This window comes from Protobothrops mucrosquamatus, unplaced genomic scaffold (assembly GCF_001527695.2).
Source record: "Protobothrops mucrosquamatus isolate PMUCROS unplaced genomic scaffold, P.Mucros_1.0 scaffold40, whole genome shotgun sequence".
NCBI classification, from domain to species: Eukaryota; Metazoa; Chordata; class Lepidosauria; order Squamata; family Viperidae; genus Protobothrops; species Protobothrops mucrosquamatus.
Genome location: NW_015386422.1, coordinates 845,523 through 861,881, shown reverse-complemented (window position 1 = coordinate 861,881; position 16,359 = coordinate 845,523). Strand labels below are relative to the sequence as shown.

General features: G+C 39.4%; 1 protein-coding gene across 1 annotated transcript in view; it reads right to left on the bottom strand.

The window, feature by feature from the left end:
* The window catches only part of LOC107283472 (gamma-aminobutyric acid receptor subunit gamma-3), a 532,165-nt gene that overhangs the window by 175,481 nt on the left and 340,325 nt on the right, over positions 1 to 16,359 (bottom strand). The window lies entirely within an intron of this gene.

The following is a 16,359-nucleotide window of genomic DNA, read 5'->3' as shown; positions in this document are numbered from 1 at the left end:
GGTCATTAAATCAGGTCTAGGTGTTCCAAAGGCACGAGTTATTGGGTAATTAGTTTTATCCCATGCATAGCTGGATCTGTTTAGGTTAAATCTAACTGCATGGAAGATGTTGATTAGATCCATTAAACCCTTTTCAGCATTACTACAATATGATTAACCTCTCATTAACCTAGTTAAGCATGCTGTCAGAATAGAACTAGTAAGGCAGCTTCCTGCATGGAATTTCCTGTTCCCAAACATCCAGATTCTCCAGCATTTTGCTCAATCCTTGATCATTTTTAAGATGCCTTGTTAAGAAATGGCATTTCCAAAAAGCTTTGTGTCAGGATAGATTTTGTATATTTAAACATGCATTACTAATTCATGGACATCTTAATTTTTTTTTAATTTTATATTATCAGGGGTGTCAAACTGCCGGCCCACGGGCCGGACGCGTCATCGGGAAACCACGCCCACCCCATTGCCGGCAATGGAGAAAAAGCTCCGATACGTTGCGCGACGTCACATGACATCACGAATTTGACATGTCTGTATTAGATCATGGTGAGAGGGAATAAAATATTTTTAGTGTTTTATAAGATAAAGAATAAACTAGCTATGTTTATTGTATAAATCTAATCAAGCATCAGGTGAGGAGGTTTTTTGTTGTTTATTTAAGTAGCAGTCTTTTGGTCACAGATAGAATGCAAAGGATAGGTATGTTTAACTTTTGTCCTATCATGTTTTTGACCAAAATGATATCTTTTAAGTTGTTATTTGCATTTTAAAGGAAGATTATTAGTACTCATATATAAATATAAATACTATACATCTTCACTGTTTTTAGAAAGAAAGTCAATTTTTTTTAAAAAATCTAATTTACAGATAGTCCTTGATTAATGACAGTTCATTTAACAATAGTTCAAAGTTACAATGGTCTCAGAAAAAGTGACATGACCTAACTGTCATAAATTGTATCACCCTTCAGTCATGTGATCACAATTTGGGTGCTTGAAAACTGGCTCACATTATGACAGTTGCAGCATCTTGCAGTAACGTGATCGTGATTTGCAGCTTTCCCAGCCAGTTTCCAATAAGCAAAGTCAATTGGGGAAGCTAGATTTGCTTAATAACCATATGATTCACTTGACCACTATGTGATTTGCTTAATTACTATGGTAAAAATTATCATAAAATCAAATCCAGTCATGTGATGGCTTGATTAATGATTGCATCACTTAGCAACCAATATTCCAATCCCAATTATGCTTGTAACTTGAAGACTAGCTATACCTTTAGAAGTAAAGCATGGGAAATTTGATTCTACACTCACTCATCATTTAATGACTGTCTCAGTGGGTGATCATCCATAAATATAATGTTAAGAAATTGTAAGAAAAAAATAATTTTGAAATCAGTGTTCACATTTATGACTAAATTTCATGTGCCTGACAACAATGATACTGCTTTATCTGAATGTAATAGCAACAACCAGTGATCTTTGCAGCATGTGTCTCTCGTCACTTGTTCACATAGTCACCATTTCATTTAACAGTCTGGTTACTGCAACAGAAGTTGATCAATATATGAGGATTTATTGAACCAACAGTAGAATGTTTTTCGGCAGAGGAATCAGAAAGTGGGGGAAAGAAACAATGATATTTTTGTTTAAGTTTTTTCCCCATATTTATGTATTTATTTTTAAATATATATAGTTCTAGAAGACAGAATATCAATAAGTGGACAAAGGGAATTTCTTAAATTATACAATTAATGTACCATATAACATTAATAAAAGATAAATCATATAACATAAAGTACATTGAGTTAGTTTATCTATTTATCCATCCATCCATCCATTTTTGAGCTTAGTGCCAAACAATGATTTTTTTATAATATTCATTAAATGTATATGAATCTTTCATTTTACCCAGCAGCTGTATAAGAAATATGATTTTCCATTAGCATTTTTTAAATAAGCATTTAAAGAAGACAATCCATTTGGCCACACTGCTGATTTCTGTCTAAACTTAGTAAAGCAGTAAAGTATGTCTTTTAAACCAAATTGCTACAAAAGAGAATTAACAAACAACATTACAACTTTCCTTGTAATCCTTCTGGGAAATTTGAGGGAATTTCAAAAGGAGAAAGACCTTTTCTGCCATATATTATTAAACAAACAGCAAAAACTTTGTACTTTGCAAAGATGGTTTTGTTGTGGTTCATGTGAAATAGATATCTTTTCATGAACAGGCATATATATATATAAAAGTTTTGAAGATACGAGTCTCGGGTATATTCATATTCAAAAACTAAAACACAGATCACCGAGACTAAAGAATTTATTTAAAAACTTAGCTTTTGTCAGCATCTGCTGACATCATCAGAGTTCTAGCCAGGATTGAGAATCACGTTCTTATAGTCTCTGTAACGCCAAGCATTTGGCTAACGAGCATGTTACCCGTCTATTCGGCTCCCGCCCCTCCCCCCATAGTTAATTGCTCTGTTGTTGTTTCCATCGCACTCATTGACAGCTGTTTAAATTTCGGCACCCTGCTCCTCTCCTCACACCCCGTCCATGTGGAGTGTGCGTTCTGCCGCGCGCAGTTGCCGCTTTTTTGACGTTTGCATATGCGATGCTGCCATTTCAGCTGGTTGTTCTTTCTTGCTGTCATTGTCCCTGTCCATGTTGGTTCCAAGTCTTTTGCTGTCACTCATCAGTGCCGTCTGCCTCCTCTCAATCGTTTGCTTTGACCCTAAGTTCATTGAGGAAGGGATACGATCCTCTGTTGACCTGTTTGTATCAGTGAGGATCTGTGGCTGTTTCATCCTTGGTATGAACAGAGATCAACAGAGGATCGTAAATGTACAACATATGTAACAATATATAATTACAGATAACCCTTGACCTAGTACCATTCCTTCAATGACTGTTCAAAGTTACGATAGTGCTGAAAAAAAGGACTAACGACCAGTCCTCGCACTTAGAACCGCTGCAACATCATTGGTCACATGATCAAAATTTGACTGCTTTGCAGTTGGTATGTATTTATAACCATTGCAGCATCCCAGGGTCACATGATCACTATCTGAGAGCTTGGGGGGGGGTTTCTGATACACAAAAGGGGCTGCTGGATTTGTTTATGTGATTCATTTAATGACCATGGCAAAAAGATTGTAAAGTCAGGTGTGAATCACTTAATGACTTCATTGCTTAGCAATGGAAGTTCCAATCCCAATTGTGGAGGTAAGTCAATGATAGCCTGTAAACCAAAAAAAAAATGTTTTCCACATTTTTAAGCACTGAACAGTTTGCAGGTCCAGCTGAAACAATTCAGTTACAGGCTTTATATTTAACACCCTTAGAATAACTTTTTTCATTCTTGAATGCGTGGAAATGAATAAACTTACGCTAGAATTAAAAGACAAGGAGGCAACAGAATTTTATGAAATAAGGAACAAATGTTATGATTGGCTAGAACAAAGAAAGAAAAAGACATGATTACTGATGTAAATAAATTGTACATAATATATATGAGATGTATAACATAGTTTTGTTAAGGGAAAAAATGTATTTTTTCAGTTTTATTTTTGTTGTATAGTGGAAAAAAGGAAAAAAATAAAAAAAGAATAACTTTTTTCTTCTAACTTGCCTCCACTAATTAATATTAATTAATCATCAACAATATCAAAAAGCAATTAAGGAGAAATGCTGGCACTTGGGAGCCTTTGTCTACAGTGTGTCAACCTGTTCAATTAGTACACTGTCAGCTTTGGAACAAGATTGTGATTTTCAAAATTATGATGAGGTGGGGGGGGGGGAATTAGAAAAACAATTTTGACTCCAGAAAGATAAGGAGTCTCCAACAAAAAAGCAAATATATTTTAAAAGTTTTCACTATGAAATATAATTAAAAATAGCTCAGTCTTATGCCTTAAGACAAACAAAATATCCAGATGTAGTCAAACAATATTGTATCAGCAGCCAATATTTTCCTGCATGAATATGCATAATGTAGACAGTACCATGTGCAAGTAGAGATTCCAAAATATATAATCATGTCTCAATAAAGTTAATGAGCTGGCAGAATTATCAACTATCTTTAAAAACAATATAATAACATGAAAGCAACTTATTTACATTGTTGTTACTGTATTCCTAACACTGAATTATCTCTATCATATACTACAGGTAGTCCCTGATTTACAATAGTTCATTTAGTGACTGTTTAAAGTTACAATGGCACTGAAAAAAGTACCGTAACATAACCATTTTTCACACTTACAACTATTGCAGCATCCCTGTGGTCATGTGATCAAAAATCAGATACTTGGCAACTGACTCATATTTATGATGGTTAAAGTGTTCCAGGGTGATGTGATCACCTTTTGTGACCTTATAATAAACAAAGTCAATGGGGAAACCAAATTCACTTAATAACCATGTTACTAACTTAACAACTGTAGTGATTCACTTAACAACGATAGCAAGAAAGGTTAAATGGGGCAAAATTCACTTAACACTTAATGTTTCACTTAGAAACATATATTTTGGGCTCAAATGTGCTAAGTCAAGGACTACCTGTAGTCATTACTGTCCTTTTAAATTTATTGAGTTTAAATTGCCCTTTAAGAAAGTATTGCCATCTGTCAGACCCCTCCAATGTATTTCCCTTTGTATTATTGCTTTGCCTGTATATTCCTTTTCGGGATCTGCCATTCTGGTGGGAGGGGGGTATTTGCCTGGCTCCTTGAAATGTCCTCCCTTCATGAGAAAGGAATGTGGTCTGAAAACATCTGTCTTATCTCCAGACAACAGAGCCTGGAACCGTTGGGAAATGAAACTGAGAGAGACCTTGAGATGGGTGCTAAATCACCAAGTTCTTAAAACAACCAAGTACCTATGGATTGGCTGGATTTCAAATGGATGGTTGGAAACTGGGGGTGGAGACCTGAATGAGCCTTTTGATGTAATCATTCGCATGCAAAATCTTCAGACCTTGCTTTGCTCTACTGCTATCACTAACTCTCAATAAAAGTTCCTTTTGAAACAATGCCTGTTTCAAGAGTTCTGCTTTCTTGGGAGACCTAGTTGAGGCAGATCCTTACATAAAGCAAGGTCTGCAGTAGTGCCCAACTGGGGGGGGGCATGCACACAATATCTCTGCAAGACACTGAAATGGGAGAACCCAGACTGAAGATTGGAATGAGTCAGTTACCCAGGCTTGTCCTGAAGAAGGCACCTACAGTGGGCTGGAGGAAGCTGCTGCCTTAGAAGAATCTACGAAACCAAGATGGTCACTCAGTGTCATGAGGCAAGAAGTCTGGGAAGAAAGAACCCAAAGGGTGACTCTCACCCAAGGAGGACGGAAAAAGGCTCAAAAGAAAAAAGTGGAGTTAATGTCTGATGAAGAAGAGATGGACAAGTAATCAGACCAGATGGAATGGATTCTGAAGCAAGTCATGCAGTGCAAGGGGGAAGCTGAGCAAGCCTGCTCAATGCTCGAAAGACACTGCCCTGAAAATGACAGAGGTGTAGAGCTCCCCTGAGCCCTGAAGGTGGAGGGTAGAGCTCTGACCCCCACTGGACGACAAGTTGGGGACTTGGAGAGGACTATGATGACAATCCATTGGTAAGTGGGCTGATCAACCCCATAACCATGCCCATAGAACTATCAGTCTCAGGTACGGGCAGGAAGATAGCCTCACTGCGATGCTGGATTTGGGGCGCACCCAATGCCTAATAAGCCCAAACCTGGTCAGTAGACTCAGGGTTCCTTTAAAGTGACTCAAGGGATCAGTGGCAGGGGGCATCCTGGCAAACTTTTTCACTGAGCCCCTGGGATTAACCATGGGAAGCCACTCAGAGACTTTAGCTTTCATTGTGGCTCCTGGCATGGAATGGCCATGGTATTGGGGCTAACCTGGTTAAAGAAGTGGCACCCCCTAATCGATTGGAAAAAGGGGTAATTAAAGTTCCTAAAGAAGAGAACCCCTTCCCAGAGCAGGCATGGCTGTAAAGTGGGAGGCTTGAAGTGGGAGTTGGTGTCTGCACTGAGTGAGCAAGAGTTGCAGAGCATCCTGAGAGAATACCGTGATCTGGCCAAGGTTTTCAGTGAAAAGAGGTCAGATGAGCACCCCCTTCACTGACCTATGGACTGCGCCATTGAAATCATTCCAGGGGCTAAACTACCAAAACTGAAACTATACTACCCCCAGGGAGTTAGATGAGCTACGAAAGTTCATTGACAAAAACTTAGCCTGAGGCTTCATTCAACCAGCCAGACCCTGGGTGGCAGCCCCTGCTCTTTTCTGAGAGAAAAAGGACAGGTCTCTTCATCTCTGCATGGATTATAGATGCTTGAACATGGTATCTGGGGAAAATGTGTACCCCCTGCCCCTCATGAGGGACATGTTTGCTCACTTGCTGAAGGGGAAAATCTTTTTGAAATTAGATCTGTGGGAGGCATACTATCGTATTAGAATCAAGGAGAGGTACGAATGGAAAACTGCTTTCAATTGCCCCATGAGATGCTTCCAATTCAGGGTGCTCTCTTTTGGATTTTAGGGAGCCCTGGCGGTGTTCATGCAACTGATCTATGAAGTCCTCCATGAGCATCTGTACAAGGGAGTTTTGGTGTACCTGGACAATATCTTAATTTACACCAAAACCAAAGCAGAGCATGTAAAATTGGTTAGGGCAGTCCTAAAGAAGCTCCACCCTGCCAAATTATATGCCAAGCTGTCAAAGTGTGAATTCCACAAAGACAGAATTGACTATTTGGGCTACTGCATCTCGCATAAGGGGGTGGAAATGGTCCAGAAAAAGTGTGGGCCATCCTGGAGTGGGCCCCTCCCTGCACCAGAAAGCAACTACAGAGCTTTCTGGGGTTGCTAATTTTTACAGGCAGTTTATCTCCTCATTTCTGCAGATAGCACTGCCCATTAAAAACCTGTTGAAAACAAAGGGAGAAAACAAACTGAAGCCTAGCCAGCCATTAAAGTGGACTGTGGAATGCCAAGCCACATTTGAAAGCTTAAGAGACTTTTTTCCGCAGAGCTGGTATTAAAACACCCAGACCCGGAGAAACCTTTTCTTATTCAGGCTGATGCCAATGATGTAGCTGTAGGTGCAGTGCTACTTCAAAAGAACCAGGAGGGGCAGTTGCAACCCTGTGCTTACACCTCAAAGAAACTGACTGAGACTGAGCAGCGGTGGGTTGATTAGGAGAAGGAGACTTATGCGGTGTGGTGGGCCCTCCTTATTTGAAGACATTTTCTGGAAGGGAGCAAAATCCCTTTCCACATCTGGACTGACCATAAAAATCTGGAAGCACTAAAAACTCGCAGGAACTTGTCCCTGAAACAGGCACCCTGGGCCCAGCATTTCCACCGATTTAACTTCTCCATTCACTATCTATCTGGGGGAAAAAATTTCCTGGCAGATGCCTTATCAAGATTGCCACAGTATAATAGTCTGAAGTTGGGGGTGATTAAGCCTTTGTTTTCCCTGCATTAATTGCTGGCCCCAGTTAACACGAGGGTGCAGTCTAAAGGCACCCCGCAGTTAGACAATGCGATGGTTGGGGCATTCAGGAAGGTGCTGGAGAGTGATGAATGGTTCCAGGGCCATAAAAACCTCTGTTCAACGAAGGACAGATTAACCTGGGTTGGTGGGAAGCTATATGTTTTTGTTAGCCAGAGATTGAAGATCATGCAAGCATGCCATGACTCGAAATTAGCGGGACACTTTGGATTTGTTAAAACCCTTCATTTACTTAAAAAACAGTTTTGGTGGCCCTCTCTGAAAAAGGACATTGAAAACTATGTGGCCAGCTGCCATATCTGCACAGTAGCTGAAATGGAGGGAAGGAAAAGTGCCCGGGCTCCTTCAGTAGTGAGTCCTTCAACACCCTGGAGAGAGATCTCTATGGACTTTATTATGGAGCTTCCCAAAAGCACAGGAAACACTGTCATTTGGGTCATTACTGATTTGTTCTCCAAACAAGCCCACTTTATCCCATGTCAGAATATTCCAACTGCAAAGACTTTGGCTAAATTGTTTGTGCAGCACATTTACCACATACATGGGGCCCCGCAGCATATAATATTGGATAGGGGTGTCCAATTCACTTCCAAGTTCTGGAAAGCCTTTCTTGGTCTTTTGGATTCAGGTCATCGGGACTGTCATCTAGTCATCATCCTCAAATGAATGGGGGGATAGAATGAACAAACTCTGTTCTAGAACAATACCTTCGTTGTTTTATCAACTATCAGCAAGACAGTTGAACTGATCTGCTACCGTTTGGTGAAGTGGCCTATAATAATGCAGTGCACTCCAGTACTGGTCACACTCCTTTCCAAGTGGCTAATGGACAAACTTTCATCCCTATGCCTGAATTGCCTGCTAATGAACCCGTCATTCCCTCCCTCAATGAATGGGTTCATCAGCTGCAGAATATTTGGCCTGTTGTTAGGAAAGCCCTAGATCAGTGGTGGTGAACCTATGGCACGCGTGCCAGTGACGGCACTCAGAGACCTCTCTGTGAGCACGCATGCCGTCGCCCCAGCCCCGCCTCCCCCTGTGGCCCCCTCCTCACCAGCAGTCTCCTTGGAGGAGAGTCGCCCCCAGGTGCAGCCCACAAGGAGCAGCGCAGCCAAGGACATAGCTGGGCAGCAGTGACATGACTCCGCCCTCGCACCCCATAGCATGCAGATGATGCTGCGGGGTGTGGGCGGAGGGCGTGGCTGCCATGGTGCTGCAGGGCTGCCTGGGTGATCTGCTGTGGCCCATGAAGGCGGTGCATGTCCCTGCAGGTGGGTGAGGCAGGGGGTGGGTGGGGGTGGAGCAGGCAGGATGGGAGGTGGAGTGGGGGCAGGGGGGCAGTTTTGGGGCACTCAGTCTCTAAAAGGTTCGCCATCACTTCCCTAGATGAAGCTAGGGAGGCATATAAGGCTCAGGCAGATAAAAAATGTATGGCGCTGAAACCTTTTTGAGTGGGGGATAGATTCTACCTTTCCACCAGGTTTTTGCAATCACTGCAGCCATCTAAAAAGTTAGGACCGAAGTTTATTGGCCCTTTCCTCATAAACCCTGTCACAATGGAATTAGAACTCCCTAAGAGTTTATGATAAATCCATTCGGTATTCCACTGCAGTCTGCTGAAACCAGAGGTCATGTCTCTGTTAAGGCCCGTCTCTCCTCCTCCTCTACCACCCATTATGGTGGAGGGTGAGCAGCATTTTGAGATCAAGGACATTTTAGACTCTCGCAAGCATCATGGTTCTACTCAGTATTTAGTTGTCTGGAAAGATCTTCCTGCTTTGGAGAATGAGTAGGTTTATAAGAAACATGTTAGAGCCCCTAGATTACTCAAGTGCTTCCATGCATGCTATCCTGAGAAACTTGATTGATGTATTTCTGTTTCCTCTCTTCCTTCCCTTTTTCTGTTTTGCAGGTGGATTTGTCATTCTATTAGGGGGGCGTATGTCAGACCCCTCCAATGCATTTCCTTTAGTATTATTGCTTTGCCTGTGTGTTCCTTTTCAGGGTCTGCCATTCTGGTGGGAGGGGGTATTTGCCTGGCTTCTTGAAATGTCCTCCCTTTGTGAGAAAGGAATGTGGCCTGAAAACATCTGCCTTATCTCCAGACAACAGAGCCTGGGACCATTGGGAAACGAAACCGAGAGAGACCTTGAGATGGGCGCTAAATCATCAGGTTGTCAAAACAACCTAGTACCTATGGATTGGCTGGATTTCAAATGGACAGTTGGACACTGGGGGCTGGAGACCTGAATGAGTCTTTTCATATAATCATTCACATGCAAAATCCTCAGACCATGCTTTGCTCTACTGCTATCACTAACTCTCAATAAAAGTTCCTTTTCAAATGATGCCTGTTTCAAGAGTTCTGCTTTCTTGGGAGACCTAGTTGAGGCAGATCCTTACACCATCATTTTCCTTAGAGAATCAGTCAGTTCACAAACTTTTTGCCACCACAATTCTTATGAGTCTCTCTCTCTCTCATGCTCTTCATAATGTACTATGCAACAAGAATAAGAGTCAGGTAATGTGCAACCTTCATATCTTTATGTCAAATTGCTCTCCACAGAAATTGAGGAGGTAAAAGCACATTAAGGAAATTGGCCAACTATTCTGAGACATGTCACATCACACCAGTTCATAGAAAAAAATTATGACTGTATGCTGAAAATTGTTTTTTTAAAGAAGCTGCTCAGTCACACACCATTAAACAATAAGCCAGACACAGTTATAGAGATAGTTGAATTCAGAAAAGCATGGAAATTTCAATGCCCAGATTGCATCCCAAGAACATTGTGTGTGTTTTGTTTCTACTAAGAAACATTTTTTTCACAAGATATGTGCTATTTAGTCACTGGGAACAATTAAAAAGCCATTTAAAAGGCTGCTTCTAGATCACAGTATTTTCAAGTTGAAATATTTTATTTATTTAATTTATATAGCTGCCCATCTCACAGGTGGTGTACAACAAAACTAAAACAACATTAATTAAAATCATTATTGTTTAACAATTATTAAAAACGTTAAAAAAATTATAATAACAGCTAAAACAAGAATAATTTCTGCCTATTCATAGCACTTCTTCCTCTCATAAGTGGTTAATTTATGTCAAACATAGAATGCATAGATACACACACACACATACACACACACACATATTGTTTTTGAGATAAATCAATCAGCAATAATGGCAATCTGGATTCTTGAATCCAATCTGAAACTACTTTGAGTTTATAAATGTGTATGGGTATTCACTGAATCAACAAATCAGGATTGGAACCAATACACAGACCCATCAAGGCACAGTCTTAATTCTCTTTAAAATGAAGAAAAAAGTCCTGTTAATAGAATAATGGAATAACAGAGTTGGAAGGGACTTTGGAGGTCTTATAGTCCAACCCCCTGATCAAGCAGGAGATCTTATACCATTTCAGACAAATGGTTGTCCAATCTCTTATTAGAGACCTCCAGTGATGGAACATCCACAACTTCTGAAGAACCTGCTCCACTGATTAATTGTTCTAGCTGTCAGGAAATTTCTCCTTATTTCTAAGTTGATTCTCTTTTTGATTAGTTTCCATCCATTGCTTTTTGTTGGTATTGTACAATCCATCTAAGAACTATCCAATTATACACTATGAGGATTTTGAGGCCAAGATGATTGGCATTCCTATTTAGAGGGAGATATAAATGTGAATTTCTGATCATCTGTTAATATCTGCTGGATTTTAATTGAAATTGTTTTATTTCATTTCCGTTTGGGGAGTCTGTTGTGTGCTACCCAGAGTTGCAGTGTGCAAGTTATATACATTCTTTATATGGATGAATGAATGAATGAATGAATGAATTGAATTGAATTGAATGAATGAATCAGTAAAGAGACATATCAACCAGGAACGGGCATATCAAGTGGCTTTCAAACAATTGCCTTTCTTAAGAACTAATCAGTACCAACTGGGACTCACTTTGCTATTTTAAACTTTACCTAGATGTTGAGCTTTGAACATATCTGGTAATTCCTTCTGAACCACATATTTCTTATTCCACAGATGGGCAGACTATTTCCATTTAGTTTGTTTTTGAAATATTTTTGCTCATTCAAAACCATCTTTTATTTGATCTTAGCTTCAGTCCTGCCTAGATTAATCTTTGGGTTTCCTATTCTGATTTTTTTTCTTTTATTTAATTTCTGCAGCACTATCTTACCCATCTGAGTTCTGCTTCAAATCTTTGAAAGTTCCACCATAGCTTCCCAGATTTCAAGGCCTGGTCTTGCTTATGATTGCAGGGCACTCATTGCTGCAGGGCATATCGTTTAAAGGTCAACTTCTGAGCTTTGGAGTGGGGAGATCTGTGAAATATTAGATGACAGTGTGGCAGCTGTTCAAACTCCCCTCTTGTTCAAAAGGCCTGCCAGAATGTAGTATGAATGTTGCTACTATTGGCAAGGAGAGAAATTCCCATTAACATTCCAGAAGTCTAGATTCACCCCAATATCTGTATTAATTAATGGATAGTCTAACCACTTAAAAATAAAATAAAACTCTCAATCATAGATTATATATTTTAGAATGTTATTTTTAAAAGTGATTTTAAATTAATCATTTAATAATAGGCCATAATTTTGTGCTAAAAATTGAAAAAAGCTGCAATAAAAATATAATTTTACTTTTTTTTTCTTAAAGATTTTATTGAGTTTTGTAGGGCTGGGGATGAGACAGGATTGGGATGAGGATTAAGATTTAAGGTAGGGTTAGGGTCAGGATTGGGGTTAGGACAGGGTTGGAGTCAACATTGGGGTTATCCCCCAATAACATTTTCAATCTTTAGCAAACAGACTATTATCCAGGTACATATGTTCAGTTAACAATAATTGATATAGTGGTAAATAGCTGTAGTAAATATGATAAACAATAATCATAAACAGTATCAGTTAATCAATACATATCATTCTTCTTACAATATATATTCAAAATAACATATCACATTCATTTCTGATTAGTTCATTTTCCTAACCATTGGTAAAAATTATCCCATGTTCTAAAGTAAACTGAATCTTCTTTCTCTTTAATCTCTAAAGTCAATCTATCCATTTCTGCACATTCTAAGATTTTCTTAATTAAAGCCTCTTCAATTGGTAAGTTTTCATTTTTCCAGTATTGGGCAAATACTATTCTTGCTGCTGTCAGTACATGCAATATTAAATATTCATTCTCCTTCTCATAATTATATCCTAATATTCCTAACAAAAACAGTTCTGGTTTAAATTCTATCTGTCTTTTAATCATCTTTTCCAACCATGTATGTGTCTTAACCCAAAACTTTTTTGCTTTAGGGCATATGCATCAGATATGATAGTAAGTACCTGGCTTTTGTTTGCATTTCCAGCAATTATTCAAAGTATTTTTAAACATTTTCGCTAGTCTTACTGGTGTCATATGCCATCTATAAAACATTTTATACAGATTTTCTTTATATGAGACTTCTTTAGTCAATTTAATATTTCTATCCCATAATTTTTGCCAGTCTTCCAAATCTATAGAATATCCAAAGTTTTTTGCCCATGTTATCATTGTTTAAAAATATAATTTTACTTTTATTCAGGAAAAACAAACAGTTTGGTGGTAAAGCAGACACTTTGCTGAAGTTTCCCCTATTTCAGTCAGAACAGACAAGACTGTCTAGCTTAAGTCAGTTTCCTATATGAAGATTTATTCTTGATATGGCTGGCCTTACAATTAGGCAAAGTGGAGTAGCAGTCAAAAACAGAAGTCTTTTGTTATGATGAGAAGGCACCAATGTGTTCATTGCTTTATCATTATTGTGCATTTTACTGCTAAAAGGGGTTGATCCATAGTTTTTCCACTTTAAGTGCCAATTTGACTTCAGTTATTATATTCTTATTTATATCTATGTGAATACTGTTTGGTGCTCTACCTTGGGGAACATAATAACATGGACCAGTTCTGACTACAGAGGCTTTCCAAGGCAGTAATTTTTCTCCACATGATGGTGGTTCTAACAAATAATGTAACAAAATAATATATTATTGACTATGGCCCTTCAAACTTTTTAAACCAAGTGGCAATTAAGTTGACTTCAATTTTAAATATATGTATTTAAATTTATCCAATACGCACTTTAATGCTAATAATGAAGATTATTTTCATGAAGTAGAAATGTTGACGCTGAAAAGTGAGAGTCACTGTTTACATAAAAAGCATTCCCAGCAGAAATTTAACATTTTGAAGCTGAAATGTTTCTGAAGTAGTGGAACATTCACACTGCCCTACTAAAAAGTAATAATGCAGAAACGATTCTGTCAAATGTGTGGCAGAATGTGGTTATGATCTCACTACATAGTAAACTTAATAAAGAAAGATATTTACTGATTTATTGTACTCTCCATCATGCTTGTATCAAATAGTCACTAACAGTGACTGATTTTTCTGGGACATTTTGAGAAATCTCTCATAACATTGTATTTGGAATTTAACATGGTAATTTTGAAGGCAGAGATTCTTCATGAAAAGATGATAATTTTGGTGTGATATCTTCCTTCATAGAAACTACTTTTTCTGTTGTTTCTGGGTAGTTTCACATTTGTACCTAAATAATGTCTCCAAATTTACACAATGTGTCGTCTTAATGCCTTGACTTATTATGCTGAATTTAGTGAAAGACTGCCAGTATTAGACAGCCAACATGAATCACCAAAATAGCAGCAGTCAATCAATAGCAAACCAGAGGTCTTCTTTTCCCTTTCCATCTGTTTATCCATCACCTGTGATAATGGTATCCAATCCAACCTAGAATGTACTATATTGTATTATTGTACTATCTTTAGATGAAGACAAAACAGTGACAGTGAAAACATTAAAAGAAGCTTTCCTCAGTTTCATCAATGGAATACCTGGTTCTTGGTTTTCTATATATCAAGATTCAAATTTGAGTCCCTAACTCATGATGAAAATTAATTGCAGAAATGTATTTTATTGTTTATTTTAAAAGTGTTTTTTCTTAATCTTTTTCTGTTGAAATTTATTTGTTTATTAAACACATTTCTAACTTGTTGTAATCAAAATGTTTTGGGGCAGCTTACCTGGAATATAATAAAACAATTTTAAAGTTTCACAGTAGCATGAAATCCACATAAGAGCTTCACAAGGGACAAGAATATACATTGCAGCACCAAACAAAAACCCACAAGTGGAAATAAAGAGGAAGGTGTCATAAACTCAGGAGAAAGCTCTCTGAAACAAGTATCTTGAGACATTTCCTACACAGATGCATCCAGTGGGCTGACCTAATCTTCACTGGAAGTTTGTTCCACAGCCCCTCCACCCCTAGATCTCTCAATCTCATTAGTTGGGATGGCACTAGTTGGAGTAGGCAGTTCCCTGTCTTTCCACCTAACACCAAAGCATATTTTCTCTTTCTGCATAGTCAGAAAAAGCTCGGAGATAATGTTGCTTGAGGTATGCAACTTCTGCAAATTCTACCAGTGTACTATCACAGTGTGAGGGGGTTCTTTTTGAACTGGAGAATGCATTTTAGTTTGGAAAGCTGACACAAAACAAGACAGTGAAGTCTTTTGTGCTTTTTACTATACAATGAAGCTGTGTATTTAAAAGTATTTACAACAACACAACCCTGATGTTCACCTGGTATCAGGTTTTGTCTTAAGTCTTCCTCCCAGAAACTATTCCCCCTCTATTTCCTCTGCTTCCTTCCCTTTTCACTTGGTCTTTCCAGGCTTATCAAGAAAAGAAAAATGGAAAGACGAAGTATGCTGGATTCAGCACAGGTTGACTTTCTCCTGCCTCTGCTCAGCTGAACAACGATTTCTTCTCTATTGGGGGAAAAACCTCTTTCAGCATCTTCCTTCTAGTGCAGTGGTTCTCAACCTTTTTAATGCCGCGACCCCAACCGGTCGTAAGTCGAGGACTAAACCGGTCATAAGTCGAGGACTAAACCAGTCGTAAGTCGAGGACTACCCAACCAGTCGTACGTCAAGGACTTTCCCTGCCCAGGAGCGCCACGCATGCGTGGTTCCACCCCCTGCGCCGGCCGAGGCGTAGCTGGCAAGCGGCAGAGACGGAGCAGGCCGACCACCAGCTGGCCCAGCCCAAGGGAGGTAAGGCACCCGCCGAAAAAGGGGAAAAAATGGTGGACAAAAAAAATGGCAGACAAAAAAAATGGCGGACAGCCTTGCTTGGCGACCCCCATGAAATGGTCGATCGACCCCAAATGGGGTCCCGACCCACAGGTTGAGAACCACTGTTCTAGTGATTCCCCAGAGACCAGGGTTTCACCAATGAGGCTTGGTCCCTTCCAATCTTGGGTCTTGCATTAAGATACCCTCTGTAATCAGCAGGTCTTGGGTGGAGATGTCCTCTCTCTGAATCTTTACCTTCCTTCTTCCAGGGCAGACACTCTTGGTTCTGAGTCTTTTCCCTTTCCAACCAGGAACTGGAACCTGTATACTTACACAAATTCACTCTCCAACCTTTTTCTCCAGGCTCTTTGTTTTGTTCTCCTTTTCTTCCTCTCCAATTTTAGTCAGATTGGCAGCATGTCTCCCCCTCCCCCAGCAACTAAGGAGGTGGTATCCCCTCAGAGCTCTAGACTGGGCCAATTGGGACTTCTGTTCTACAATTCCACACAATAGGCCAATCAGCTCATCAGTCCTCATAACATTATAGTTGTCTTTCGAAGCTAGAAGTGAGCTGCTTCTCTCTTTGGGTCTTTCCTTATACTGACTCCTGCCCACAAAATAACATCCATGCCAGGCCATTAAAACCTCATATGCCACAGGTACTCTCAAATGCAATTCC